Here is a 27920-nt window from a genome sequence, read left to right on the forward strand (position 1 = left end):
GTGACTGGACAGATGTAAGCATTTTCCAAAGAGAGTAGAGCTTCCATGGAGTGCAGTTTTTTGTTTAGACTCCTAGCATTAAGCAGCAGTATCTTGAGTTTATCTAGATAGAATTTTGTTATGTTAGGAGGTTGGTTGTTTTGACACTGCATAAAAAAGACACAATAGAGGTGGCTAATGCCTTTGCCAGTATCCAAACGCCTAGAGGAGACAGGTGCTGACCATCTCTGGCAAAGCAGCATGGCCTGTCGACCATTTTTTCCCAGGCTGACAGATATTGGCTGACACCAGAAGCTAAGCCACTTGTTAAAGTCAATCATTTTTTGTTTGTATTGTGGCATCATTCTAAGAGAAGGTAGAATGCTGCTTAAGGTTAAGCTTATACCTGCCTGCAACACATAATCTGAAAGCTCAGTTGTATCTCTCTTCAAGTCATTCAACCCCACATGATCTATAATGGAGTCATTCCAGTACTTGTGATTGAGGGACTTGAGTGCTTGATTAACTTGACAGATCCTGGCACTTGACAGGCAGCTAACTAACCATAACCTGGTCCTTATCCAGCCTAGTGAGGGGAGCGTCCGTGGGTTTCACAATGGAGTCACCTATGACCAATGCATTATGTTTTGTGGTGTTACGCCTTATGGGTTTATTTGTTGAGACACTGGTATGTGTGTTGTTATGTGTTGTGGTTGTTTTTTGCATTGTTATGTGTGTAAGTGGTTTCCATTTGGGAGGCCTTTGATCTTTTGGTAGTGAGTACCTCCGCATATGTGGGTTTATGTGTCATGTCCTTATTTAGTGTGGAAAGTGTGTGTGGGAAGTGTGTGTGCCGACAACCTGTTCGGCATTCAGTTTGTCCTTATGTGAGAGTCTTGCCTCCAATTTCATAATGTAACTAATTTGTTGAGGACACACTAAAATCTCTTGCCATGTAAGTTAAAGGAAACTGTGAAAAATGTTAGGGCTGTTGACAAAGATCAGTGATTTCACACTTCCAGATATGAACAAATCTACTGCAGTTTTGCAAACAAGCAAAAATGTGACAATAATGTCTTTAAACTAGCAGCAGCAAGAATAGAGCATTTTGGATTTATATTTCTTGTGCTGGGCATATATATATATATATATATATAACTCATGTTTCATTGCAACATTCTTTTAGTTTTTATATATATATATATATATATATATATATATATATATATATATATATATATATATATATATATATATATATATATATATATATATATATATATGTGTGTGTGTGTGTGTGTGTGCATGTGTATGGGTCTACCTTGTATCAACGAAAGCACATTTCAATGAATCCAAGTTGGGTGACTCCACTTCTCCAAAACATCATTAAATAGAAAGCATGGACTGCCAAAATCCTTTCCCTGTGAAAGGAACCACTTGGCCACCATGATGAACTTTGCCCTTTCTTCAGTGTAGTGCAATCTCAGAGTTGGTATATTTAAGTAAGGGGGATGTGGAGGATGAATCCCCCCACTTGGGTGGGTTTAGATTTGGTCTGTTTAGGTTTTTTTCATGGTGGCCAAGTGGTTCCTTTCACAGGGAAATGATTTCAGCAGTCCGTGCTTTCGATTTAATGGCATTCCAGAGAAGTGGAGTCTCCCAACTTGGATTTGTTGAAATGTGCTTTTGTTGATACAAGGTAGACCCATATATATATGTGTGCGGTGTGTGTGTGTGTGTGTGTGTGTGTGTGTGTGTGTGTGTGTGTGTGTGTGTGTGTGTGTGTGTGTGTGTGTGTGTGTGTGTATTGGGAGTAGGAGGGTCTGAAGTTTCCAGATTAGAGCAGAAAGCAAACATAGCCTTTCTTTTTGCCAGTCCAAGAGGATTAACTACTTCTAAAATGTGGAAGAGGCTTTGAACTAGCATTTTAATTAAAGAGACAGGTCAATGTTTTCTTGTCAGAGCTGCCAAAATACTACTGAGACTTGTTTTTTATAGCTTACATACTTAAATTGTTATAAACACTCCTGATCTATATTCCCTCTGTGCTTACTCCATCTTACTGAAAATGTTGCTGATACTGTATTCTAAACAATCTTGTCTTGGTTTGTGGTTTGTTGATCTTTACTGTTAAAAAAGTGGTACGACTGAGAATGATAGTGAACAGAAGCTACTATGTAAATGATGTAAAGGAATTCCAGCTGCATGTAACTTTCACAACTTGTACGGAGAGAGCAACAACTTTGCTATACTTAATTTAATGTTCAGTTGTATATTGTCTGTGTGTTTTTCTTATAGAAGTGTATTTAAGTTCTCTTTGAATTCTGTGGTAACTGATTTTGGTTATTCTTTTCTTTTAGAATTTTTTGTTTATTTGCAAGTGAATGTGGATTCCTTAAGTTAGTATGCCATTAATTATTTTCTAAAGCACAAATATCCTGTACAGTGTAATAAATGCTATGTATATTTAAAGGCAACACCTGCTAACATTGGTATTCTGTATTCCTCATCTCAAAAGTTGGATGATTTGTTTGCCATTATTTAATAAATCCAGACTTACTGATGACAGTTGCACTTGTTCAATTAGAATAACTTGGAGAACTGTTGTGACATATATTAATGTCTGGACTCATGAGATTAGTAATGTTAAGCAAAGACCAAACAGAACACACTTAGGAAAGGAAGTTATTGTCTGTAAAGATCACTCAACCCCATGAAACAAGATAATGCCACTGACAACTTTGGAATTCTGGATAGAAGTATTCAGCAATTGGACAGTTCAGAGTGTATAGAAGGAAATTAAAAAAGAAAGAAAGATGTTTACAACAAATAACAAGGAAGAAAAAGAAACTGATAAATGTCTGGAAAGCAAAGAGAACATTTACTAAAAAGGACACTGCTTTGTTATGTAACACAGATTACACGGAATGATAAAATGTTTCTGTCAGAAAACCTTCAGTCTACAGAAAAAGGTATAATTTTTCCAAAAGAGAAACTAGACATAAGAGGCAAGAAGCAGGTGAAAAGGAAGAAATCAAAATTCAACATGAAAGGATTGAAGAACATTACTGTAAGAAAAATGAGGAGAAAGGCAGACATTGACAACATGGCCCAAGCTGTGGATGTACAAAGCCAGCTGGATGAGAACTGTATGCTTGTAAATGTAATACACAATGAAAACATTGGGATTAATAAGACTAATGGTGATGAAGATCATTCCTTTGTAACGATTGAGCAAATATTACTGTATTAGAAGTTGAAGATTCTTAGATCTGGTCAGAAAAGATACTCTTGTGATTGGAGATTCAATTATTAGAGGAATTGATACTTACTTTTTCAGAGAAGATAATGAATGCCAGATAGTGTTATGCTTTCCAGAAGCAAAAATAGGGGATGTGAGATAAACCTTACAACATCTCGATATAATGAAGTGCAAATCTGTTTCTATTCATGTTGGTACAAATGATCTGATCCGCAAGGACTCTCTGAATGTTAGTAGGGAACTTACTGCCCTCTTAGATAGTATAGCTTGTACGGGTGTTAGGATGTATTTTTCACAAATTACGTATAGAAAAGAGAGTCTGGTCTCTGTAAATAAAAATATTTGGGGGGGTAAATACCTATGTGAAAAAAATGACCCATTTTAAAAAATGGAAATGTGTAGAATGTGCAAGCATAATTTTAGGCACAGTTGTTCAGACAAGACTGTGTACACTTGTCAAGATCAGGGAATAGCATTTTTGCAGCAGATATTTTGCAATATTTGACAAACACAGTGCAGGATTTTTGCCAGACTGAAAATTTAACAGTTCACAGATAACATTTGACACATCTCTAATGGTTATTAATTCTAGGAGCATTAATTGTAAAGTTTTTTTATTGGAAAATTTGCTGCATTCCCGTAAGACTGATGTTGTTATTGTTTATGAAACATGGTTAAAGAACAATGACTGGAAACCAGTTCTGTTAGGGTATAAATGTTTTTACTGTAACAGACATTCTGACAAAAAAAACAGGTGGAGGTGTTATGATATGATTAAAGATAATTATACAACGACCCCCCCATTAATATTCCAAACCGTGCACACTGACTGGTCAGCATGCACGTTGTAAATCAAACTTATACTAATGGAAAATGGACTTTTTCCATTAGTATGTCTTTTTTTTTTTTTTTTTTTTTTTACAGCAACGGAGAACGCAAGATCTCAGTTGCTTTTTAGAAACTGTCTCTCTATGTTAAACTCCTTTAACATAGTGAGACAGTTTCTAAAAAGCAACAGAGATCTTCCTTTCTCCGTTGCTTTTTTTAAAGCTGCCTCGATATGTTAAATGGGTTTAACATAGCGAGACAGCTTTAAAAAAAGCAACGGAGAAAGGAAGATCTCCGTTGCTTTTTTTAAAGCTGTCTCGCTATATTAAACTCCTTTAACATAGCGAGACACTTTCTAAAAAGCAACGGAGATCTTGCTTTCTCTGTTGTTTCCACCCACAGCTCTGATGTACTGCATAAGCATACGCATGCGTAGTACATCAGAACTGCTGCAGAATACCAGACAGCTGTGGAAGGGCAGCACGGAGGCATTATACAATGCCATTATTTAAGAAAAGTAAGTATTTTTTTTCTTAAATAATGTCATTGTATAATAGCAATAACTCACTCCTGGGTGTGGGTAATGATGGATTTACCCATGGTTGTCTTTGTTTGGCCACTCGGGCTTCACCCTAATGACCAAACTACACCAACCATGGGTAAATCCAGCATTACCCACACCCAGGCATGGGTTATTGCTTAATTATGAGACCTGTGATTATTACATGTTTGATGATAACAACAATACTATAGCCTGTGTAACTGTGACAATAAAGACAACCCTGGAACATATAACAATTGTTGGAGTGTACAGACTACCAAAGTCAAGTGCTGATGACCTAGAGGAATTCATGCATTTCTTACATAAAACACAGGAGGAAAGAATAATATTAACTGGGGACTTATATTTACCAGAAACAAACTGGAATAATAATGATTCAACAACATTAGTAAGGAAATTATTCACAACGTATGTTCATGAACAGCAGTTACTTCAGACTGTAAAAAAACTACCAAGGAAAGGAACATACTAGACATTGTTTGTGTTTTGAAAGAAATTAGTTACTTCATTGCAAGTTTTCCACCATTGATGTGCAGTGATCATGGAGTTATAAAGGTTAATTTGTTGCTGGATAATTCTGCCAAAATGAAATCTAAACCGATGCACAGAAGATTAATAACAGATTATATAGAAGCAAAACAGTCACTATGTACAACTAATTAGTAGATACAGTGTCCATTTTCATTCACCATTACTGGCTTAAAATTAAATACATGTTTAAAAAAATTTAAATGCCTTAAAATGGTTTGTTAGCTGTTGAACTCCCTAAAAAACGTTTTACTTTGAGATAGCATAATAAATACCTTAAAATGTATTCGTAAATACCTTCAAATGTATTCATGGCTTTGCATGCCTGTGTACAGATAGGCCCCATAAAAAAGGTGGTTGGGTAGCATTGATCTACCCCAACACCTTCAATATAATCTCATACAACTCATTCCTACCTAACTTCTCTGCAGCAGAAATCTTAATAGCCTTCCTAAAAATTAATGAAAGCAAAAACCTCTGTATCACTGTCCTGTACATTCCCCCTGGCAATAATATTCCCATACTAGAGGAAATACAAGCTTGGAGATCCAACAACATAACTAAGGAAACAATAATTCTTGGCGATGTTAATATTAATTGTTTAGATTTCTCACAGCAACACTCCTCCACAAACATCAACCTATATAACTACAACCAGCTAATCACTAATGTTACCAGACCCAACAAAAACAACAGCTGTGGGACAATCTTAGGTTGGATTGTGGTCTCCAACCCCAATAAAATCTCCTCCGCAGGAACTCTCCAAACAGTATCAGTGACCACATACCTGCATAATACGTAAAACCACCACAGCATTAAACATACATCTCTATAGAAACACTAGAAACGTATCTAATTGTTGCCATACAACCTTTAACAATACTTTAAACAGCATTAACTGGGATCCCCTAAAAACACTTCCTCTAGACAACGCAGTAGAATTTTTTCAACTCTGTATTCCTTAACATCTTAAATAGCCTTGCACCTCCCTGGCTAATATGTATAAAATCTAGTCATGCCCCATGGCTCACTAGAGCAACCAAACAGAACATGGCCACCAGAGACAAAGCCTGGAAGCTTTGGCAAAAGCACAAAAAACCTCTGACCTTATAACCTATAGACACCTTTGCAACCAAGTAAAGTCCCTAGTTATTAAGGATAAAAAGAATACTGTCATACTTTACAAAACCAACACAAACAAAATCCAAAACACTTCTGGAACTTAGTCAACAGCCTACTACACCCAGGGTCAAACAATAACCTCTGTACAAATCCAGAAAACCCCCCGTTGAAATAGCCACACTCTTCAACAAATATTTTAAAAACATCATAGTTAATCTCACCACCAACTTCACTCAAAATCATCCTAACCCATCAGACCCTCCAACTACAAATACCTCCTCCCCCCACTCACATAACTTCTCTCTAGCACCTGTCCCTACTGCTACAGTAAAGAAACTACTTCTGAAAGTATAATCATGCACTAATTCCCCTGACAACCTCCCCCCAGAATTTCTTCAAAAAGTGGCAAATTCCATTGCCTACCCTGTTCGTTTACTTCTAAATAGGTCCATTCAAAAGTCTTATGTTCCCACCATTTGGAAAAAAGCATTTATCCTCTCACTGCACAAAGGCAGAAACAACACAGACATCTCCAACTTTCGAACCATTGCTATTCTCTCTCATATCTCAAAGATCCTCAAAAAATGTATTCACAGCCAATTCCTTAACTTTCTACTTGACAATAACCTACTGTCAGCAACCCAGCATGGTTTTAGACCCAGACATAGCACCACTACAGCTCTTATATCCTTCTGTGACTCTGCCAACCGGGCTTGAGATTCTGTGAAACCTTTCTCCTCTCTATTTCTTGACCTTTCCAAAGCCTTTGATACTATCTCCCACCCTGTTCTTCTTAGAAAACTATCCAGCTTAGGAATCTCTCCCTCTACCCTACACCGCTTTTCCAACTCCCTCACAGACAGGCAACAAGCTACTAAGTGGCAGCACTCTTTCTCTCCTTTCCTCAACACCACTACTGGTGCTCCCCAAAGATCCATCTTAGGACCTCTGCTATTCAGCATTTTCGTCAATGAGTTCCACTCTACTCTCACTCAAGACACAGTCATCCAATACGCAGATGATTCTACTATCTTCTGCACTGCCAGTTCTCCACCTGAACTCCTGAAACTCACCCAGTCAGCTCAGCTCCCCCAAAACATGGACGGCTAACAATGACCTTGCCTTAAACCCTAAGAAAACTAAACTTGTGCTATTCACCCCTAAGAAGATCATTACTATAAACAAAGAATTTTTCTCTATTCTCTCCCAAGATAACACTACCATTGAGGTTGTCACACATACTAAACTTCTAGGTGACACCATAGATGAACACCTAACTTTCAACATGCATATTCACAACAACATTAAAAAAGCACAGCAGAAGCTGGGCATGCTATACTGGCACAAAACATTCCTCAATTACTCCTCAAAACTAGCCCTTGCCTCTTGCTTCCTGCTCCCACATCTTCTTTAAGGTGCTCCTCTCTTTGCCAATATACAGGCCAGTCTTAAATCCAAACTAGACTCCTGCGATAAAAAAACTGCAAAGTTCACCACAAATGGATGACACTTATCTTACCACTGCACCTCTCTTTAATTACTAAACTGGCTGGAACCTCCTCATCGTTTTACATATATACAACTAACAACTGCCCACAAACTAATATTCAGCACAGCCAGCTGCCCTGCCCTTTCTTCTCTATTTACAATATATCACCCTAATTGACCTCTCCGCTCTGAAAATCAAATGCTCTTGCAAGTAGAAAAACCTAACCTCCCCACTGGTCAAATGCTCCACTCCTTTTCCACTGCTAGAATACGGAACTCTCTCCCACCTTCACTTAGATTCACTAGAAATGCATCTTTCTTCAAAAAATCTTTGAGGCAACATCTTTCCTCCCAGTGGCTATGCTCATGTGCTAGTTCCTCAAAACTTATAACCTGACTTTGTATCTCTCCTACTACTACTCCCACCTTTCCTACCTCCATCCTATATTTCCTTCTAAAACTTCATCTTTATCCCTGGATGATAATCTGTTTCTGTACCTATGTTTACATGTACTGTCAATAGATAGATTTATGTATAGCTGCATTGCCTTCTTACTTTGTCAAAAACTTTAACTGTTTAAAACTTGGTGTATTTACCAATTGAGTTTTTATCAAATGTATGTATTGTATAAATCATTGTGGAGCTTTTCTCCCCAAACCTCCACTGAAATGGATACTTTTGGACCAGTAGACCTTTCTGGTAAACAAATGCAAATAAATAAATAAACAAGTAAATAAATAAAATATGTTCTTAAAAGTTGTTAAAAGGTAGTTTGGTTGCTTTCTGTAAAAAATAACTTTGAAACAGCTGATCTTGAATTTAACCAAGGTTGTAGGGATACATACTCATTTAATCTGTGGTCATAGGAAGATCAGCTCATAGTAAAACATTTTTTAAGGAGTTCAACATCTTACAAAACATTTTAAGGCATTTAAAAATTTTTAAACATGTATTTAATTTTAAGCCAGTAATGGCGAATGAAAATGGACACTGTATCTTTAAACTTGTACCACTGCCCAATTAAGGGATTTTAATTAACTTTTGGAGGGATTTTAGCTTATTTAAACTGAACGGGTAAGCATATGTGTTAGTCTGATGAAGTCCTGGTTATTAGGAGGAAAGCACTTAATACTTATGTAATTTTCTTGTTTTTATTTCTTGAGTTTTATTATTTTGTACTCTGTGGTGAATACATTTGTGGGGAAAGGATCTGAAGTACTGAGTCCTGTGTTTTTTTGGCTGGCAGCTTTATTATCTTGTGTTCTGGTCAATTTTCTGAACTGCCCTGCATCTAGATGTCTTCCTGGAGGTGGTTCCAGGGGAGACCCTGGACTGCCTCATTAGCATACTACACAGCTACAGCAGCCACACAGCCAGCTGTACACACCGTTGCACATTTACATGCTAGAATACCATGCCACACTGTGGTAGGTCTGTTTCTGAGTTCAAAAAGGTTACCATGACATGTACACGATGGTGTACATGTCACAATACCTTTATGAATTTCTACAACATGCTTTCTGTTGTCCCCAGTATCTATCAGTGTCTCTAATTCCATTTACATTTATAACACTTGGTACATGATTCACTTTATCACACATTTTCAAAGATACCCAATCTTTCCCTGACCAAAAACATCTCTCTTCATTTGTCCATTTAATTGAATTAAAGTGTTTTTTTTTTCTTCCACAGTATCAGTATATCAGTCCTAAATTGAACTATTAGTTTTGTTTGTTTAATGACACAAAAATACACCAAACCAAGGAACGCAACTTTTTTTTTGTTGTTGTAAATACCAGAGATATTCCCATTAAGAGAGGATTCAAAGGTAATTTTGTAAATGAATAAAAAAACAAATATCTGGTGATTAAAAGCCCAGTGGTGCCATAACATTTTCCCACACAAAATAAATTTGTAGCATGCCATGATTTGTTTGTTTCCCCAACAGGGCTCTTTTTATTTGTACTCCACAGAGGAGTTATAGTACTTGACAGTTTGTTGCATTGCTAAAGTACAGAATATAACCTTTCTCCTTAAGCTGGGAAAATGCTTTTCTGTTCATTAAAAATACCCAGAACAATAGTTTACATAGAAGCAGCACACCTATATCCATCCCTTCTGCTGTTATTCACCTCCCCAATCACTGGGACACAACTTTTTGCCTTCCACATTTTCTGTATACATAGCTCACTCTACATCTTCTCCCAGGCAGAACACTGCCATCATCTGGTTCCTTCTCCTGCATCACATGCATTAGTGTTTCATTACCCAATCTACCATCTGACAATTCCATTACTTCAGTATTGTCCGCACTGTGTAAATCCTCACTTTCTGAAACATTTGTAAATACAGATCATCAGTGTTACATAGCACAATGTCAGACGTCTTGCTTGCAGCTGTCTTTTGTTGATGTCAGCAGTCTTCTGACTCCCCCAGGCAGTCAAAAATAGTTGTAGAATTCCCCTTGTCCCCTGGCCAAAATACCCCTAGTCAGTATGAATAGCACTTTGGTTCTCCACTGAAAAGAGGTCACAAACATATTAGGACTAATCCAACCAACACAGGATAATTAAATAAATAAATAAGAAAATTAAAAATATTGTTGATGGAGTTGGGAGTTGGGAACTTTTATTTAAAGTAAAGAGATGGGTCATTTTTTACGTCTATTTTTTTTTGAGTGAGAGAGATAGCTGCCAGAGTCATGCCAAAACTGCTGTATGAATCTTTTAGTTTGGATACTTTGATTACTTTTCTTATTTTTACTATTGTTTTACTGCAGCTGAATTTATTTATAATACCTGTTTTTTTCCATCTGTGCCTGCACCATTAACCTGCCCCTACTGGATGTCCCTTCAGTCCCCAAGTTGGTGGGAAATCCATGGGGTGAGAATTCTCTTGGGGAGTATCATACAAGCAGGCATCAGAGTTGCTTGTCTCCTCACTGGCATCCGGCTATAACTATATTTAATTATAAATGGCCTGTCCCCTTTATTAATGGTGACATCAGCAGTTACATCACTGCAAAAGCAGCCTATGCTCTTTTTTTCTACACATGCATGTTCCTCCACATGCGCCGACAAGGATTACCATCACTGGCTTGGGTAATCGTGGCCATGTCTTTCCTGCACCAATGTTCAACATAACAACACATCTCCACCCAACAGCAGAAGTTGTGTTAAAAGAGTTGTGGCAAGAGTCAGTTGGTAACCCATCCTTCAGACCCTGGGTGAGAATGTACATAGTCCCTGCCTGTACCACCAAGTGGCAGCTGGTTAATGGCACATGTGTTTCCTGGAGGTTTGTCAGGGCCCTATACCTCTACACCACTGTTGCAGGCCTACTGCACTCTTATCTTAATTTAATGATCTTTTTATTTGTTTTAAGAGTTCTAGGGTAAGGAGGAAAAGCAAACCTTTTGTTTCTTTCTCTGTGAAGCCAAAGGGATTAACTGCTTCTGAACTTTACTACTGGTCACCACCCTAAGAAACTAGCAGGTTCCTTTTGTCTATAATGCTTGAAAGCTGCCTTGCTTGACTGTCTACGTTGTCAAAACCAATGGATAATAAAATCTTATCTCCTGAACCATACATATCACAATATTTAACATAAGTGGAAAAAAATTAAATAATTTAAACTGAAATGGAACTCAAATTCAGCTTTCTGACTAGTTCTTCTGACTGAGCAAGGGAAAACTAAAACTAGTCAGAGGTCATACATGAAACAAATCAGTCTTGTTAAAAATTGAATGAATCAGTTTTAAAAAGGTGTTAATTTTTCAAACACTGTTTTTTTTCAATTTATTTTGCAGTTTATCTTATTAGTTTTTGGTTTATTGTTAGACAGAGATCATAGCTGACACCAGTTCTGATACTCAGTTTTCAGATCTTATTTTACCATCTTATTTACAGATGATGACGAACCAGTTTCTAGCAAATATAGTAACATAATGCAAGTCAAGGAATTGTATCAAAATTCTAATACTAAAAGTGAGAAATGCATTGAAAAATAACTTAACTGGCATGCCCCATATTTCTACATGCCAACAACTTTACCCCCTACAGCCCTAATTAATCATTCTTGATTCTAAGCTGCTGCATTTTACAGTTAAGCATAATTGAAATATGTGTTTACATTTCTGGTCTTGGAACAGTGTCATTTGCAATATAATACATTTTTCATTTCAGTTTCTTGAGAGTGAAATGTGTCCTGCAACGGGGAACAAAGAGTTCTAAGATGTGTCTATGAACAGAAATATTTTGTGAATTCCACTTATATTTCATAAATGCATTTAAACCAAAACCCATTTCATTTTTTTAATGAAAGGAAAGTGCCTTCTCCACAGCCCAGCAGATGGGGATCTTTGTTCATGTACCCCTAGCTAAACACAATCAAACCCAAGGTCCCTACATGCTACCTCTCCCTCTGAATCCATTTTAGCTCAAGTGCATTTTCACTCTCAGGTTGACTGCACTTGCAGTGATTGTAGCAAGTGTCTAGCTGAGATAAAAGAACTGCTGCACTTTTCATCTGACTACTGCTCCCTCTTCCACAGACATAGTCAGTGCTTCCCACTGCTCAAAAATGCAGTGATGCTCTCTCCTTACCTGAATATTCAGAACTACCCTCCTTTTGTACCTCATCCTTGAAAGGGAGAACTTATTCTCAAAATTGCCTTGCTCAGATTCAAAATAACAAACAAGACTGAAGAATCATTTTATATTTTATGTCACAGAAAGTTAAGATAAGCTGCTAACTGCTTTAAAGCTTTTCACCGGATCACTTTCTGGCTCTAAATAAATAATCCGCGGTGGTGCAGCGGTAGCGTTGTTGCCTCACAGCAAGAGGTTCTCCCGTTCGATTCTTGGCTGGAGTGCGAGGAGTGCCTTCTGTGTGGAGTCTGCATGTCCTCCCTGCAGTCGAGTGGCGTTCCAAAAGACATGCGTGAATGGGCGTGCCTTCGTTGAAGGTTGGGCATCGAGCTGGCAACTCGGCACCATAAAAATCTACTGCCAATCATTAGCGGACCAGAGTTCTGCTGTGGTGACCCCTAACCAGGAAAAGCCGAAAGACAAACAACAACAAACAACAACTTTCTGACTCTAAATAAAGAATTCAACCAAAAGGATATATTCCAGAATTAGTGCTAATACAACTTTTTCTAACAAGTATAATAAGCAATGTTATTTAGGGTCTATATTAGAACACCGAACTTTCAAAATTTCAAGTGTTCTAATAATGAACCCTACAAATCGAAAATTTAAAACATCGAACATACAGAACAGCGAATTTTTTCCTATGGAAAAAAATTGCTGTTCCAAAACACATACGCACCAAACAAACAGCAATCCACACACATACACCTAAAAACTCTTACACCTAACCCTACACTAAACTATACATACACCACTAACTATCCACTTACCTTAACCCAAACCCTAACTCAAAGGTCCATCAGTATCGCACAGTCATCTCACTCGCGCCCTAACCCTAACTCACCTACCCTGCCCTAACCCTCACGTCCACACAATCGCACATTTGCCTGACCCGCGCCCTAACCCTAACTCACCTAACCTGCCCTAACCCTTACATCCACACAATCGCACACTTGCCTGAACCCGACCCGTAACTTTCCACCACAGCGCTGAAAATACTGAAGCAACAGAAATGAACAACCAAATTCTATCACTAGGAAAAATTTCGGTTTTCTGTTTCTTCGATATTAGAACCCTCGAAATTTTGAATGTTCGGTGTTCTAATATAGACCCATTATTTATTGCATCTTTTATTCACTAGGCATAGGGAGATTTCTTAAGATTGGAGACATGCACTTCTTAAATCTATCTTTAAGGGGAAAGTGAATAGGATAAACCCAGATTCATACAGAGTGACAAGCTTACTTGTTGTGGAAAAATAATAGAGAAGCTTATTTTGAATAAATTATTGTCAGAATTGGAAAGGCTGGGACTTGAATCCATGTATCAGCATGCATATGTTGAAACTTGATGTATAACCATCTGTAATATGATGTTCTATAACAATATAATAACAGGTATAAATGAAAAATTGTGCTGCAATGTAATTTATTTAAACTTCAAACTTTAACAGGGTCTTACAAAAAGCATTGCTCAATAACTTAGAACAACTCTTAAGTATTGATGTAATCTTGATTAGATGGAGAGCTGCATGGCTTATAAATAGGACGTTGCAAGGGTCACACAACAACTGGTCAGGTGAAATTCTAGGTTACAGTAAAGGTATCCTGCAGGGCTCTGTCTGAGGCCCAAACTTGTTTAGAGTGTATCTTTCAGATCTATTTTTTTTATCCGAGTGTTCTACAGTATATGCGGATGACTTGAAAATGGGTTTTAATTAGTAACACTGATTACGTGCGTTACGGATAGGGCATGTCTGCAAAAGAACATGAGTAAATTGACCATGTGGGCACAGGAGAATAATATGCAGAGAAATACATCAAAAACTAAGCATATGAGATCTGGGGGACATAGTTTGAGGGTAAATATGTAATACAGCACACAGTGATTGAGACTGCAGATTCATTTAAGGACCTTGGTACATGGCTACACCCAGCTTTGAGTTTTTCTAGCCATATCAACCAATTGGTTAATGATGGCTATAGGCCTATAGTTTGTATAAAAAGAATTATGAAACATAGGAAATCAGAAATGATGAAATCATTGCTTGTAAGTTAAATCAGACCAAGACTAGAGTATGGGGTTATAATATGACACCTTTATTAGAAAACAAGCATTAATACATTGGAAAGTGTATCATGGAAATTATTTATTTACTTATTTAATGACAGTTGAATACCAGGAAAGTCTGACTGGGTAGAAGCTCCTTTTCAGCAGAGGCCTGGGGAGAAAAGCTCCAAATTATTAAAAAAAATTTAAGAACAATAATTTTACAATCTTCAAAAATAAAACAAATACATCTTCAGTTTAAATAATTATAACAAATTAGACATAATATAAAAACATTGGTTAAGAATAAATACAAGTTATATGACAATCATTTAATATTTAAGAGAAATTTTAGACAGTTTATCTGCGGTGGTGGTGCTGCGGTAGCGTTGTCGCCTCACAGTAAGATGCTGTCCGGTTCGATTCTCAGTTAGAGCGTCTTCTGCGTGGAGACTTGCGTGAATGGGCATACCTTCATTGAAGGTTGTGCATCAGGGCTGGCAACTCAGCATGTAAAAATCAACTGCCAATCATTAGCGGACTGGAGTTCCGCTGTGGCGACCCCTAACCGGGAAAAGCCGAAAGACACAACAACAACATAGGGAAATTAAAGGTAACTAGTCTAATACAAACAGTAATTGCAATATGAAGTGAGGGAAAACAGGTTTATGGAAATATACTAAGAGCATCCATGGATGTGAAAATTTAAGTTATTCTGAAAGACTAAAATATCTGAACATGTACACTGTCTCATATATATATATATATATATTTAAGAGGAGACCTTATTCAGGTATATAGGGCATTTAGAGACAACAACTTCTAGGGATGTTTGAAGTTATCAAAAAGTAGTACAGAATCATGAGACAACCTATATAAGAGATTATGTTGGAATGAGAGATGTACTACTTGATATTCTGAGAGAGTAGCTGATGCATAGAATTGACTATAAAATGATATTAAAGCAAACACTAGTTTAGATGTTTTAAGAATAACTTGGGCATTTATTGGGGAGCAACTGTTTTGGTATACTGGCAGGTATTACTAAACGTAAAAAGGGTTACAGAAGCTACCTGAAGAACATGGAAGAAAAAAGCTGTGTGTTAAGAATGTGGAGGTAGAGGAAGAGTTAAAGGCTTCATGTGTGGTGGGGTACTACCTATGTTATATATATTACATCATCTCCTTATTGAAAGATTAATATGTTGCAACAGTCTGGGTTGTGGAAAAGATTCTGACAGAGAAGTGGAAAATATGTGCTGAAGTACTAGGAACTGGGATAGACAGAGCCAACATCAAGCTAGGATGCAGAAATTAAAGGGGTAGAAGATGAAGAGGAGGAAAAAGGCTGAACATATCTTTTATGAGTTAGAAGAAGAACTGAAGTAAGGAAGTAGGGGGAAGTCCAGAAATAGCTGGCCTGGGAAAGAATTTACATGATGAAATAATGTGAAATTCATGGTAAAGAAGAATGAATGGCTAATAGAAATATAGGCTGGGATTCAAGAGAGTGGCAGAAGAGAATAAAACATGCTGGAGAGTATCAGCTATATCATAGTATGCTTATATTATGGAAGTACGTGTGAGTCTATATTAAAATCACAAAGAGGCGTTACATCGAATGCCTCTTCATCGACAGATAAAGACCGAAGTCTGAAAATAGCGAAGGCTCAGGCCTGTGATTTTTTTCCCAGGGAACAAAATTGCTTGGCCTGAGCCATAGCATTGTCTTTTATCCCACTGTAGTGCGATCTAGGAGTTGGTATATTTAGTTAGGGGGTGTGGGGGGCAAAGCCCCCCCACTTAGTTATGTTTTAAATAGTGTGTGTGTGTGTGTGTGTGTGTGTGTGTGTGTGTGTGTGTGTGTGTGTGTGTGTGTGTGTGTGTGTGTGTGCTTGGTACTAGCGATTTCTTTCCCAGGGAAAGAACTTGTTGTTTTGACTGTTCTCAGTTTAGTGCGTTCGGTCTTTATGTGTCGCTGAAGAGGCGTTCAATGTAACTCCTCTTCGCGATTTTAATATAGACCCAGTATGCATGATTAGATGGACTATGGAAACAATGGTTACAGTGGGAACAATAGAGGATACCAAGAAAAATATGATGAGAGTGGGTTAGAACACTGAGCTGGGTAAGGAATATTAGAAAAGAGAGATATCAGAAAATGTAAGAAAGTATAGTATGAATAACCACAGCAGGGAGATGGCAATGGATATTAATATAAGGAAGAGATCTCTGTAGCTAAGAAAAATCAAAATCCAAGGGCAAGGAACACAAAGGTAGTCAGAAAATGTAATAATGGGATAAGAGAAAATAACACTTCATGAAAACATGGTGAGTCTAGTGAGGGCATAAATGAAAGTAGAACTGAGAACAACAATTCTGAACTGTTTGGAGAAAACAAGCTGTTGCCTGTTTTCCAGGATTTTATCTCCTCAGCTTCCACTATTGAGTTGTGTAACTCTAAGCAAGGCATTTAATCAGACAGCACTCCAGGAGTGAGTGAAAAAATGCCCATGGAGATTAGTGCTGTACTCAGTAAACAAATACAACTTAAAATTAAAGTAAAGGATGACTGATTACACTAAGGGAATGATAGAAATGGGGGCACAAGGATGACAGAACTTCATTTATAATGGAAGGTAGATGAGAGGGGATATAGCTTGTAAAAGAAGTTTGTGCAAAATGCACACCTCTGTGATTTGTTGAACAAACTCCACTGGCTCCCTTTTCCAAATAGGCCTGCCCTCCTATTAGGGACATTAGTATTTAAAATTCTTCAATTAAGCTGCTGTCCACCACTGAAAAGAAAACTTCCTCTAAGAGATCAAAAGCCAGGGTGATATCCTAACACTCACCAAATCAAGATTTAAACAAGCTACTGGAAAAAAAAGCTTTTTCCAAAATAGGTCCTGCTCTTTGGACCCACTTTCCAAACGGTATAAAATTTAACAATACCCTTGATACATTTAAGAAATCTCTGAAAGAATTCCATTATAAAGAATACAAGCACTCCTACTTTAGAGATACAGTCTAGCTATAGTTTAACTTGCTTGACACATAACACATTACATAGCATTTAATTCATGTACATAAAGGTATACCCAGCGAGAACTGTATCTTTTATAAAATTCATTGTTTATAGCAATTTTCTTGTATATAATGTCCTTTAATAATTACCTGTTAGCTAACTGTGCCACTTTCAACATTAGTTGAATATGTACTATGACCTCATTATATCTACTTTGAAACTTAATGTATTATAGCCACCTTGAAAAATGAATGTATTATATCCCCCTACTATGAACTGTAATGCTTTTACCCAGGTCATGACTAAAAAGAGCCAACTGACCAGCACACTTATCAGGTAATGAAATTGTAAAAAAATAAATAAATACATAAAAATCAAATAAATGCAGGAGAAAAAACATCCCAAGAATAAGTTTCAACAAAACAACTATTTTAAGGAGGACTCTGTAAAAAAGAATGGTTTTGTATCTTCCTTAATTCCTGTTATTTCAAATGAGTTAGACAAATATACTGTGTATATTGTGAAGAAAAAGATTGCAATTTTAGGGTATTAAGTGGTAAACTGGGAAAATCCATTCCTTTTTTATGTTTTAGTAGTTTCAAGGCTTGATAAATCAATAACAAGAGACTTAATCAGTTTAATCAGTAATGTAGCTATAAGTATGGCATTTGGGAGTGCACTGGGGTAAATTAGCTTATGTGAGTATACATGACTGATTGGATTACATTGAAAAGGGAGAGATGCTTTCAGAATGTGTGGAGAAGTAAGTTAAGCTGCTAATTAACTAAAACTGGTTATGGGAAAACAGAGTATAAAATGAGGTAACCTGAGCTAATTATACTGCCTTTGCCATTACAAAGCATTCTAGAAATGATTAAGAGATCACATTAGCACTAGGTGGCTTGGCTTTTCCGTCAAAAAGTGAAAACAAGCCTATAAAACTACCATCTAATCAAATATTAATGTATGACCAAGAAACGAAGCCATTAGGAGAGATGGCTGCTATGGAACAGTCTTTAGTAAAAGACCAAGAAGATTACAATGCACTACTCTGCAGTACTTCCTCAGTACTTCCTTCCTTATATAATCAAATATTTTTACTTCAATTCATTATTCAAGCCATTAGGATGCAAATAATTATGCAAAAAATATATATTTTGTTTTCAAATATAATAAACTATAGCTTTAGCTAACGATATAGCAACCTCAGGATAAGCATAAAGTAGAAAAAAATCTAAGACCTGATGCATCTGAATTATGCTGTAAAAAGAAATTCTGTACTGCTTACATAATCATAGAAGCATTTATAATACCTCTGAGATGTTCAAATATTCATTTTCAAACTACCTTAGAAATCTGTCCAATATAATATTTATTGTAAGGGCATCTAATGCAATAAACTGCCCCTACATGAAAGCACAAGCTACTGTTTTATTCCCATTAATGTCTTGTACTTTGGACGAATCTCAAAAGGGACAAGCTGAACATCCCTTATACTAAAAGGACCATTCAGAGAAAACAGGAAATGTATCTGAATGAACCAAAGGGTCCTTTAAGGAAGCAAAATTACAATATGATATCTTAGAGGACATCATAACTTTAGCAGTCAAAATTTCATTACTGAGGAGAATATTCCAATGCTGTTTAATAATGCGGGCAACCCTTTCTACAAGCGTAGCATATCTAGTAACAAAATGTACATCTAATTGATTACTTAAAGCAATATTCCTCTTTCTGAAATTATAACCCAGTATTACCCCAGTGATTTACCCCTCCTATATTCATACCCCAGTGTTTTACCTCTCCTATATTCATACCCCAGTGTTGTAGCTCCTCTTTCTCTGACATATCTTTCTACAAAGCTGCATACTGTGCTTCTCTTAAGCATCACTGCATCCTTACTCTTCCTGTTTTATCACCTTACAACTTACCACACATCACTTAATCTTGTACACATTTCTCCCACTCTGTGCTCCACCTCTAACCATTCAAATCACCCCACTTCACCACTAATTCTCTTCTACTATATACAAAGAGTTACCCAATCTTTACCTCAGATTGAGATTACTAAACTCTCACATCTACCACACCAAAATAAAACTAACTTCTACAGTTACACCAAAACAAGCTTACCAAACATGTCTATTTTTCTCTGTCTTAACCACTCTGTGGGAATATTTATCCCAACCCTGGTCCCTCCTTCTATCGTGACTCCCCAGTAGTCTCCAAAGCTCATCCCAAGCCAACACCCTCCCACTCTGCCAACCCATCTCTTTCCAAAATAGGGACCACACCATCATCATCACCAAAACCATCAAAACCCAACCCACCTATCTGAAACTAAGCCAAACAACTTAAATTACTTTCCTTAAATACTCACAGCATCTATAATAAAATTTCTGAACTCCATGCTTGGATCTCCCACAGTACACTGGATATTCTTGCTATATTCTTGACTCTGAAATATCATTCCCTGGTTATTATATCATCAGGGCTGGTAGAAATAAAAAGAAAGTCGTACTTTACTATACCCTGACTATCTTAATATCCTACTCTACAATAAACCTATTCCCAAATTCCATAATGCTGAACTCCTCGTCTCTCATCTTAAACTAAATAACCGTAAGCAGCCATGTATTATAGTGCCCTATATTCCCCCAGGTAATAATTCTACAACCCTAGAAAACATCCTAAACTAGATCTCATATACAATTTCAAGTGAAAAGATAATTCCAAGTGACATTCATTTTGACTTGCAGATTACCTCCACAAAATATCCATCAACTAGCCTAAATTTATTTGGATTGACTCAACTCATTTCCTCCCCGGCACATTATAACTATCCCAAAAACAGTGGCTCAGTTCTTGACTGGATATTGCTATTCGATACCCCTAAGTACGTCTGCAGTAACACCCTATCTGATTCCCTCAGTGATCACTTCCCTCTGTATGCAAACAGACTCAGTACCCATTGTGTCAAACAACGCTTACTTAGAACTTCCCATAACCTCACTTATTTTAACCCTGATACATTTAACAGAATTCTAAGCTGATTTAACTGGTCTCTCCTTAAAAAAATATTCCATTTGATGAAGTTGTATACAAATTTAACTCACTTTTCCTGAAAACCCTCAATAGTCTGGCTCCAACTAGAACAAAAAGACTAAAGAATAACCCTATTCCATGGTGATTCACTCAAAGTAGGCACCTAATGCATGAAAGAAAGAGGGCTTGGAAAGAATGGTTAAAATACAGACCTCCCCAAAACCTGCAACACTTTGAAGAACTACATAACTGTACCAAAAGACATGTTATCACAGACAAGAAAATCTACTTCAGTAGCCCTTTATTAAATCAGTCTTCCAACTCCAAAAACAATTCTGATCTTCTTTTAATAATATACTCCACCATGGAACATCCAGCACTCTTAATCTTATTGAAAATAACACCCTCTCTGAAATAGCTGCTCAGTTTAACATACATTTTTATAGAAAGCATTAAAGCCCTTACTAAAGAATTTCCTCCCAGTAATCCTGATATGCCCTCTCCTCAGAGAGCAAACACCCCCTACTTCACCCTAAAACCCATCTCAACCTCCAACATCATATTATTACTTCTTAAACTGAAACTCTATCTCCCAGCAGAATAGCTCACTCTGGCTGCCAGTTCCATAGCCTATGCTGTGTCTCTTCTAATAAACAGCTCTTTTGAGGAATCATACATACCTTCTCTATGGAAAAACAAATCTTCTTTATCCCTCTTAATAAAGGAGGAACCTCATCTGATGTAACCTATTTCAGACCTATCACCATATTATCCCCTTTGTCAAAAAATGTCAAAAATTATGGAACAGTGCATTCATAAGCAACTTCTTCAACATATTCTCCAGGAAAAGCTCCTGACCCCTACAAAGCATGGTTTTGGATGTACCCATATCACTCCCACAGCCTTATTAACTTTCACATATACTATTAACAAGGCCAGAGACAAAGGCAAACTTATTTCCTCTGTATTACTTGATCTCTCTAAAGGTTTTGATCTTGTCTCTCACCAAAAACTGCTCTACCAACTGTCTTTCCTCATGCTATCCCAACCCACACTTATTGTTTAACAACTACTCAACCAATACATACCAGGCTATTAAATGCCTCTCCACGTTTTCTCCCTTCCTTCCTTCCTTCCTTCCTGTCAATGCTGGCTTGCCACAGGCTCAATTATCAGCCCTCTACTCTTTAATATGTATTCACTAAACATTTACATAAACGAGCTTCCCTCATACAATATTCTAATGATTCTACTCTAATATGCATTTCCAACAATATAATATACCTTAGGAGAATTACTCAACAAGCCTTTAACTCTGTTGTAAGTTGGTACAGGATAATCACCTGCTACTGAATCCAAAACATAAATAAATAAATTACTTCTCTTTTTTCAAACTCTCATTTCATTGAAAAAACTAGTTTAAAATTTCTTGCTTGAATATCTATATATATAAAGAGAGAGCGTGGGAGAGATATCAGCCAGAAAAGACTCAGCACAAGTGAGAAAATGAGTGTTCTGGGTCTTTAATAGCTTTCTTAAATAGAACACGGAGCTAAGTGAATAACTTGTGATATTTATATAATTGAATTACATCTGAAAAACAATAACCAAACAAACAAGATGCCACAGTGCTGTCTAACCAGAAGTCCAACAGAACAGTCTCTCCCAGTTCAAACTAAACAAATGAAAGGGTGAACAGATAAAGGAAATGGAAGCATGCAAATCAAAAATGCCTTCCGTTTTATTGTAAAATCAAGAGACTGTTCCGTTGGACTTCTGGTAAGAGGTCAAAGGGCGGTGGCATCTTGTTTGGTTACTGTTATTGCAATCGTTTTCCTGTTTACATCTGAAAAACAAAATAGAACATAGCAACAGCCTGCAAAATGCCAATGAAATCTAGAAAACAGAAATAAAAGTATAAAAGGAGTTATCTGCATGAGTTAGTCTTCAGCACATAGAAGTTAGCCATAGATTGTGGACATTTTACATGTGGTATGTAGATATATAACTATGACATCAAGTATTAAGCATCATCATATAGTCAAGGCAAAATACTTAAATCCCTAATGACCCTATGGAGACATTAATGACCTTTTGCATTATTGAACACATGACTGCAGTCAATGCACTTCAACCAAAATACATAATCCTAAGCTTCTGAATTAATCAATCCTGAAATAAATAAAAAAGGATAATACCAATATTACAACTAATGAGTTCATTTACTATATAATGGCACCATTATGTGGTGAAAAAGAAAGTACATGTTCACAGTGAAGCAGTATACAAAGGCTATGCCACTGCAATATGTACAACACGACTGGAAATGTATTTCTGCCAGAAATTCATAATGACCATTGTACTCAGGTGCAGTGTAACCTTGCCATTGTACTGTTGAAAGGGTAAACAAAATATTACCACTACTATAAGTAAAACTAAAAATAATCACCTACACTATAACACTACCCTAATTTGGTCAAAAAATAACAACTAACAGTGACAAACCATACAAATAAATAAATACAAATAAAAAGCCTGCTATGACATTATGAAATAATATGGAAAATTGTGTGGTATAATGTATAAATCCTATGTTGCAAAAACGTATGTAACAGGACCATATACATATGATTAGAAAACATCCCAGAAATGAACATAGTGTTCATATCGTGTGTAAGACTACCAGCATGTGGTCAAAAAAAAATAAGGACTCAAAAATAAGAAAGCATACAAGTACATAAAATGTTCCCATACTAATGAAAAACACTAATAATTTTAAGAAGAAATAATCCTGTGATGTATCATATAAAGCCCATGTCACTTAAAGGTATATAACAGGACCAGCTAAGTAATTCTGCCAAATAATCATAAAATGTAAACATTTAAGCACAGATATAATGAAGAACATCACTAGACTAAACAATGCAAAAAAATAACACAGGACATGAAAATTAATAAAATGAAAATGTAAATGCTGAAAATGATGAAAAATATTTCATTAAGTATAACACAGAAAGTTCAGGCGATATTAAGTAAAGACCAAACTATGTTCTTTAATTTACTTCTGGTAGATATAAAGCCCCTAAATTTATAATCCACATCTGTTTATTTATTTATTTTGTTCATTTTGATAACGAAGTAGGTAGGTTGGTTTGAAGACCCTTTTCAACTACCACCTGGGCTATAAGACAACAGTGGACATTAAAATACAACTGAGAAAATAAATACAATGAGTACATGCAGTCTGTAAACATTAGTAAAAGGATACAAATATTAAGTGTAATGTGTACTGTGTGTGTGTGTGTGTGTGTGTGTGTGTGTGTGTGTGTGTGTGTGTGTGTGTGTGTGTGTGTGTGTGTGTGTGTGTGTGCATTTAGGATAATCAGCAGAAGTAATAAGACAGTTATTAACAACTATGACTTGCAATCCAGTTAGGAATGTGAACCTGAACAACAGAACTGCGAGCTTTCTAGCCACTGTCTTGGAAGCAAATACAGCTTCCCTCATTTGTGAGGTGCTCTTTAAGTTTTTATCCCTGAATGCCTAAAGGGTGGTTTGTTATCTTATTTCTTAAGGGAGATAGTTCCAAATAGATGGGATAAGTTTGGAGAAGGTTCTTTCCCTTACTGTTGTGAAATGTGCTCTACCTAAGTAAAGGGTGCCATCTTGATTGCCTCTAAGACAGCAGCTTTGTTCCCTAAACTGTAGTTTTAATTTTAGAAGGGGACGATGGCCTTGGGTAATGATTTTGAAAAGGAGAGAATTATATAGCACATTGGCCCTACTATTTGTGGGAAGCCAGTTGAAGCCTTTAAATATTTAATAGTGGCAGGCCTTGGGCTTTGTGCAAACAACAAATATACCTTGTTTGTTTACTGTGGTCTGGATACCTCATATACTAACACTGGGGGAGGAAAGTAAGACATGGGAAAATAAACTGTACTCAATTTTAGGTATAAGAACTTTATGTGCAAGGGATTGCTGTGATGAGGGAGAGAGGAAATGTTCCATCTTATAGCAGTTTTATTTAAGTCAAAGTTTTACTCACACCCAATTTATATGATGGGTAAAGGTTCATGAGGATTAAAGAGTTAAGCCAAGATGTGGCATTAGGGATAATGTTCCTTCTGTTGTCAAGTAGTACCATTGGAGGGAGGCTGTGCAACCTCAGCCTATTGGCAAAGACCATAACATTAGTTCCAGATGTGGTCACTATGAGTTTGTTTGAGGCACCTAGTTATAAAGAGGTGTGGAGGTGGTTTGAAATTTTTATTTATTTATTTATTTATTTTACATTTGTTAACCGGGCTAGTCTAGCTGGATACATGTCCATTTTCAGTAGAGGCCCGAGGAGAAAAGCTCCAATCAAAACAATCAAGCAGACAAAAAATTTATACATGTTAGAAAATAGACACACAAATAGTGATACAAAAATATTGCTTAATGTACATGCTGTAATTTAAGCATGGAATTAGTTTCCTTTGGGGTGTACATAGACAAGATAAGGGTGATTAATTTCAATTGTGATTTGAAGTGAGAGGTTGTAGAGTTCTAAATAGAAGAACGTGCTAGGAGGAAGTAAGGCTAGTAGGGTATGAGCTATGAAGTTAGTCCGGTGGGCGACAAGGACATATCCATTGGGATATGAGATATTCTTTAGGTTGTTTTGAATTGGGTGCGTGAAGTTGAGAGTCTTAGGTAGTTTGGCAATGAGTTCCATGGTTTCCCAATGGAGTTAGCGTGAGAGGCATCCCCACCTGAGTTCTTAGCTTTAGTGGTAAGGATAAGAGAACTGTTGGCTGATCTAAGACTATTTAGATTAGAGTAAGGGGCCAGAATGCTGGATAGTGATGGAGTTTTATCAGGGTGGTTGACTATTTTGTAGGCCTCGGTGAGTTGATTAAGTTTGAGGAGATTGGGTAGTTCAAGCCAGCCAAGGGTTCTCAAGTTAAGACAATGGTGGGTTCGATAAGGAGAACCTGTTACAAATCTAGCAATATGGTTGTAAGCACGAGAGAGCACGTTAAGTTCACGTTTATGGAGGAAAGAGAAGACTGGGGATGCGTATAGGAGGGGAGAGAGAAGATGGGTGCGGGCTATGGTTAATTTGGTAGAGGGTTAAGAAGTTTTTGATTCTGTACATAGATCCTAATTTTTTATTAACGGACTTTATGGTTTGAGTAATGTGCAGGTCAAATTTGAGCTTGTGATCAATGGTTACTCCAAGTAGTTTGGTATTGGTGACAGGGGTTATATACGTCCCATTATTAGATTTAACATGGAAGGTTATTTTGTTAGTGTTTGGAGATTCTTTTTCCTGGGAAGAGGAAGCATTGGGAAAGAATAACAGTAGCTTCGTTTTAGATGGATTGAGTAGGAGTTTCAAGTCATTGAACCATTTTTCAATTTGAGAGAAACATTGTTGAGTAATAGTTTGGAGATTCACGATGGAGACGTCAGAGCAGATTAGGGTGGAATCGTCGGCATATTGTATGCAGGTGGATTTAGGGATGACTGATTTGAGGTTGTTTATGTAGATGGAAAACAGAAGTGGACCGAGTATTGAGCCCTGTGGTACACCTATGGAAATTGGGAGTAGTCTTGATTTACAGTTTTGCCACAGGACGGCTTGTTGCCTACCCGAGAGATAGGTCTTAAACCAGCTTAGTGCTGGTGTTTCTAGATGCAAGGCTTCAAGGGTGTTAAGGAGGAGCTGATGATTGACCATATCAAAAGCTTTTGATAGGTCCAAAAAGAGGGCAGAAGATATAAGTTTGTTGTTGCGGTTGTTATTGATGGAGTCAACAAAGGAAAGGAGGGCGGTTGTTGTACTGTGGTGTGGACGAAAGCCATGTTGGGAGTTGGACAGGAGATGATTAACAGTTAGGTAGTGAAGTAGTTGCTTGTGGATGCATCTCTCCATGATTTTCGCTATTGGGGATAAGATAGCTATCGGTCTATAATTTGAGATTTCCATGGAGGAACCTCCTTTGTGAAGTGGAATGATATATGAAATCTTCCAGATAGTAGGGATATATGTCTCAGCTATAGTTTTATTGATAAGGATGGATATTGGGTAGTCTATTACATCAGATGCAATTTGCAAGAATTCTGCAGGGAGGTGGTCAGCTGCTAGGGTGGTTGGCCTAAGTTTTTTTAGTAGAGTGCAATATATCTGAAGAAGATACTGGCTTTAGCTTGAACGGGGTTGGGGTGAGAGCATGCTGTAGAACAGCAGATTGTGAAGTGGAAGTTAGTTGACTGGCTAGATTTAGGACAGTCTCAGTGAAGAAGGAGTTGAAGGAATTGGCTACTTCTTCCTGTCCTTTCTCTACAAGATTGTCGGGGGTTGGGGTGGAGGTTTTCCCTGGGTGCTGAAGGTTGTTAAAGCCTGCCCAGAATTTTTGGGTTGTTCTGGTGTTTGTGCTGGAGGTGATAGAAGTATTGTTTTTTGTCCTGGGTAACAGCTACTTTGGTGGTGTTTCTTAGTTGTTGAAATTTAATACGGTCTTGGGAGGTGTTTGTGGCCCTCCACTTGTCCCAGGCATGGTTACGTAGTTTAATTTTGTTTTTGGTTTCCTTTGTTAGCCAAGGTGCTATACGAGGTTTAGATCTAATTTGTCTCTGTGGGGCATGTGCATCAAGTATCTTGAGAAATGTATCATTGAAGTGTGAGACACTCTCATTAATTGGAAGGGTTTTAGTATGGACCAGTTGCAGGATTTCAGGTCTGCAAGAAATTGTTGTGGGACAAATTTCTTTTGTTTCTGATTAATCTATAAAGGGGGTTGATAGTTGGGCATTTATGTTTATCGATATAAGTAATTAGGTGGTCACTGAGGTCACTGGGAAGGGTACCTGTCGTATAGTTATTTGAGTCTTTATTAGTAAGGATCCAGTCAATGATGCTTTCTTTTTGATGAGAGTTGCCTATTCTAGTTGGGGATAGGATGTTTTGGGAAAAACCATGTAGATTGATAGGTTTTGGAGTTGAGTGGGTGGAACAGAGAGACCAGTCTATATTGACGTCTCCAAGTACCATGGTTTCTTGTGGGTAGCTGGTGGATAGCCAGCTTAAGGTTTGCTCCAGGTTTTCTATGTTGTCTCCTGGTGGGATATAAGTTACGACAAGGTTGATGCATTTTTTAGCGTTTAAGCAGATCTGTAGGGCTATAATTTCTAGGTTAGAGATTGTAGGAGGTTGAATTGGGTTCTTAAGGATATTCAGGGTGTTTTTATACATAACAGCTATACCTCCTCCTTTTTTTGTACGATCAGCCCTAAAAATGTTATACCCAGGTGGAAGGATCTCTTCATTCTTAGTGGATGGCTTTAGCCATGTTTGATTAGACACATAATATCAGGGAATGAGTTGC

The sequence above is a fragment of the Protopterus annectens genome, chromosome 2.part1 (genome assembly GCF_019279795.1).
Source record: "Protopterus annectens isolate FY-2018-M chromosome 2.part1, PAN1.0, whole genome shotgun sequence".
Classification (NCBI taxonomy): domain Eukaryota; kingdom Metazoa; phylum Chordata; order Ceratodontiformes; family Protopteridae; genus Protopterus; species Protopterus annectens.